At 40.3% G+C, this 5,000-nt stretch overlaps 1 protein-coding gene across 2 annotated transcripts in view; it reads right to left on the bottom strand.

The window, feature by feature from the left end:
• Positions 1-5,000, bottom strand: part of LOC143025354 (uncharacterized) — a 266,866-nt gene that overhangs the window by 24,390 nt on the left and 237,476 nt on the right. The window contains exon 1 of one of the 2 annotated variants that reach the window (XM_076184887.1): positions 3,853-4,026. The exons of the other annotated variant lie outside the window; for it this stretch is intronic. The gene's annotated coding sequence lies outside the window, so the exon portion shown is untranslated. Of the gene's footprint in view, positions 1-3,852; positions 4,027-5,000 lie in introns of those variants that run through there. 2 annotated transcript variants of the gene reach the window in all.

Genomic DNA, 5,000 nt, shown 5'->3' with positions numbered 1-5,000 from the left:
ATCATCAACGTATCTAAACCAGATCATGTCGGGTGGTTTTATGTCCGGTAGCAACACGGTTTCGAAGTATTCCATATAAAGGTTAGATAATACTGGGGAGAGATTGGAGCCCATACTACATCCAAACTTTTGCTTGAAAAAAATTATCTTTGAAGGAAAAAACATTAGTTGTGATACATAGTTTGATTAATTTGAAGATTTTAGGAATAGGCAAGGGAAATTGTTCGTGGTATGGATGTAGTTTGGTTTCCAAGAAATTTAATACTTCATCTGTATTGACGTTAGTGAAGAGAGAGACTATATCGAGGCTTAGTAATTTATTATTAGCAGGTATATGGTGGTTCTTGATTTTATTGATGAAATCCTCCGAATGCTTGATATGTGAATTGGAAAAAGTACCCACGAACGGCGAAAGTAAACGAGTGAGCCACTTGGACAATCTGTTGGTGCACGAATTCCTGTTGGAAATTATAGGTCTAAGTGGGGTTCCCTCTTTATGAATTTTAGGGAGACCGTAAAAGTTGGGTAACTAAAATTCATAAAGAGGGGACCCCACTTAGACCTATAATTTCCAACAGGAATTTGTGCACAAACAGATTGTCCAAGTGGCTCACTCGTTTACTTTCGCCGTTCGTGGGTACTTTTTCCAATTCACATATCAAGCATTCGGAGGATTTCATCAATAAAATCAAGAACCACCATATACCTGCTAATAATAAATTACTAAGCCTCGATATAGTCTCTCTCTTCACTAACGTCAATACAGATGAAGTATTAAATTTCTTGGAAACCAAACTACATCCATACCACGAACAATTTCCCTTGCCTATTACTAAAATCTTAAAATTAATCAAACTATGTATCACAACTAATGTTTTTTTCCTTCAAAGATAATTTTTTTCAAGCAAAAGTTTGGATGTAGTATGGGCTCCAATCTCTCCCCAGTATTATCTAACCTTTATATGGAATACTTCGAAACCGTGTTGCTACCGGACATAAAACCACCCGACATGATCTGGTTTAGATACGTTGATGATATTTTTACGTTTTGGGACGATAGTTGGGGACCATTTAATGACTTTTACATCAAGCTTAATAATTTGTCACCTAGTATAAAATTTAAAGTCGAATGGGAAGAGGACAACAGCATTCCCTTTCTGGACATACTAGTGATCAGAAGTCATGGACATTTGGATTTTACAGTATATAGAAAGCCCACGCATACTGGTAGCTATTTACATTTTTTTAGTTACCATCCAGAAAGGGTTAAACTAAGTGTTGCTTCGGGCCTCTATTTAAGAGCATTAAGAATTTGTAGTGTTCAATTTTTAAATAAAGAATTAGATACAATAAACTTACAATTGAGCAAATTAGGTTATCCAACTTGGTTGTTGACAAAAGCTCTTAGCAAGGCAAAAATCAGCTATTATAAGAACTCTTCCCAAACAAACAACCAGCACAATTGGGACAATTCTTGCATAAAGATCCCATACAACCATGTATTGGACGAAGCTTCTAATATGTTACCACAAGATAAGATTAAATTGGTCTTCAACTATCCTAATAGCATTTTTCACAAGGTAGTAAATATACATCAAAAACCCAAATCAGATAATAACCCAGGAGTATATAAATTACCGTGTAAAGACTGTAATGAGGTCTACTGGGGTCAAACTGGTAGAGACCTCAACACCAGAGTAAAAGAGCACAAAAACTCTGTCAGGTATGCACAAAACAACTCCGCGGTCTTCCTCCATACATCAACAAAGGATCACCGCATAGATTGGAACAATCCAGAATTAATTTATAAATCCAATTGTAGCTTCAGGAGAAAGATAGTTGAATCTTTCCTCATTAAACACTTGCCAAATTTCAACACATCAAAAGGGCAATGGTCACCTGATTGTATAACAACTTATGCTGTGAATAAATTATTACCATTACCGAATCCGCCCCACCTCGGACATGTGACTTGAGCCACCTCCCCTTGTTCCTACTTTGTACCTCTCTCACTGTATAAATTCTTGTATATCTTACCTTGTATCCATTCTGCTGAAGAGGACCACAGTAGTGGTCGAAATATACAGTTCGTCTGTCTCCTTTGCTTTGTTTCTCCGATAGTGGGTAATTTAAAACATTTTACTAAATGTGCTACTACATTTTCGTCTTGTGAAATACATATATACATATATATATATATATATATACATACATATATACATATATATATATATATATATACATACATATATACATATATATATACATACATATATACATATATATATGCATATATATATACATATATATATACACACACACATATATATATATATATATATTACATACACATATATATATGCATATATATATATTACACATATATGTATGCATATACATATATACATACACACATATATATATGTGTATACATATACATATATATACAGTGCATATATATATACATACATACATACATATATATATACATATATACATATATATATATATGTATATATATATAATATACATATATATATATATATATATATATCATATATATACATATATTCATATATATACACACACACACACACACACATATATATATATATATATGTAAATTATATCTACAGACGCATATTATGTATATTATATATATATATGTATGTATATATATAAATATATTTATATATATATATATATATATATATCGCGTTAAGAAAACCATAAACGGCATAAAGACCAAGACTCCAACACTACTAGTGACCAGTCAACTACTACTTCCAGCTTAATTAGTTGTAGGATACCCAAGATACAAAGCTAAGTAGAACTATGAACCCATGAACTATCAGCGTTTGAGACACACTAGATAAGATGACCCCGCCTAGATGGCGTATGTGTACATTGCTCACTCCCCGCACGTGGTGTCAAGCTCAAACCCAGCCAAATGTATAATTTGAAACCAAGATCACTTTGCATCATCCTCATAGTGTACAGTAAACCAGTTTGAAAAAGGTCCTCGGCCTCAGAGACTCGGAACGCGTAAGTCTAAGAGAAGCTCAAAGACGGGCACATTCCATGATGATCAAACCAGTTCGTTACGTGAACCTTCCCCCCAACTCCCTTCCACTCGAACAACCGCAGCATATCCACATTTCAGTTGTAACGCGTCGCTCGTCTAAGATTCACCTTCACCGGCTACGTCTCGAGCGACCTTCACCGACTGCGCTCATTTTTGAGAGAGGCCAGGCCACCTCAGCTACCCGTCCTTTCCCGCCAACTGCCCCTCGGGATTAGCCAGCCACTTGGGTGCCTTGTTTTCCATTGCGTTGAATCTGCCCTGCACCCAAGGCCGAGTGACGATGGGGGTCATCTCATGATGTGCCACGATAGAAACGAACGGGGTTGGCGGTCGAGCAGAATGGATGGTGTTACTCAGTACTTCTTCCAAGTGCACGAGTCCACCATTAGGATTAACAGCCTTCGAGAGAAGAAAATTCAAGAGCGTCTTAGTGCCCAAACCTAAACCACCTAGATCACCTACTTTTCATTCAGTACCATTAGTATGAAGGCGTAGAAGCTCCTAGCGTTGTGCAGTACATGAAGAGGAAAGAAAAAGACGGGAGCCCCTCTTACCGGGCACATGCTGTTCATGGTCGCCATAAGAGCCAATACTTTCTACGGGGATAGAAAGAATGAGTAAGGTGAATGTAGTTGGGTAATGAGAGGAACTGCCCCTCACCCTACACACCCTCCCCGGACGAGTAACTGCTAAGGCAATTCTGATCTAATGCTGCACTGCGCCACTACCAAATTATATTACCTGCGTTGGACCTTGTGCTAGTATACCTTTTTTATCATCTTGTTACTTCAGTTAAACACGGTTGGGTCGTCACGATTGTGTTTTACAGCTTTCCCGCCCTTCCACAGCTTCACGAACGTTGACTTCGTATCAACCGGTTGAGGGGAAACCAGTTTGAGTGTCGGAACCTGCCACGTGTGGAGGTGCTGCTGCTGCTGCTGCTGCTGCTGCTGCTGCTGGGTCTTGCTTCTACCCTAAGCAGTGGGTGGGGATGACTCTTCATCCACAAGGAGCTAAGAGGAAAGGGACAAATAATGATTATGTGTAGGAGGGGTGGATGCTGGGTGCATGCTTTGATCGGGCCGCCCCTCTTATGAGAAGGAAAGTGACTTTTGATTTATGCATGCATGTCTATTGTAGAGTATACTCAAGAACGAAAGATGCATTTGCATCGAGGTGGTTCTGGCAATACATCAGGGGTCAGGCCCCCCGCAGCAGGAATACTTAGGAGAACCCTCTCCCTTGGGCCAAGATCAGACGGCTTCATCGAACTGATGGGCCGTGTCGGGGGTCGGGGGAGGGGGGGAGGAGTGTGGAGGTCTCGCCCGACGACCGGGATGTCCAAGGGTGTACCTGCCTTTCCTCTCTCTCTCTCTCTCTCTCTCTCTCTCTCTCTCTCTCTCTCTCTCTCTCTCTCTCTCTCTCTCTCTCTCTCTCACAAACAGAGTAAGCCTTCCCTTCCCCTCCTGCGTCTCTTACCTCCTCGAGAAGAGGATCCTTGTGAGCGACAGCAGCACAGCCAGTCCAGGGATTCAGACCCCCTTCGACCAACCCGACCCCCACCCTCCACCCAGAGCAGCTCCACGCTCTACCATACCATTGGCCCCCATAATACCGCCCATCTCCTTCTCCCTCTTCCTCTCCCTACCACCTTTCGTTTCAGCAATCTCGCCCTCCTTCTCCTCCTCGTCCTCCTCCCCCTCCTAATCTCCCTAACGTCCTCACCTTTACAGCCCCAAAAATGCACCAATCCCTCTCCCATTTACTTAATTATAGCTACGCCCAGAAAACGCAACACGCGGGCGCATTAATTTCCCTCCCCTGGTTCTGTGAACTAATTTAATTACTTTTTCTTGTATTCATGTTCCAATATCCGTGATAGGCTGTATACATCCATCCATTCACGCATTCTATT

Source organism: Oratosquilla oratoria, chromosome 5 (genome assembly GCF_046742065.1).
Source record: "Oratosquilla oratoria isolate Oo_2021 chromosome 5, ASM4674206v1, whole genome shotgun sequence".
NCBI lineage: Eukaryota > Metazoa > Arthropoda > Malacostraca > Stomatopoda > Squillidae > Oratosquilla > Oratosquilla oratoria.
This window is presented reverse-complemented; position numbering and strand designations above follow the sequence as displayed.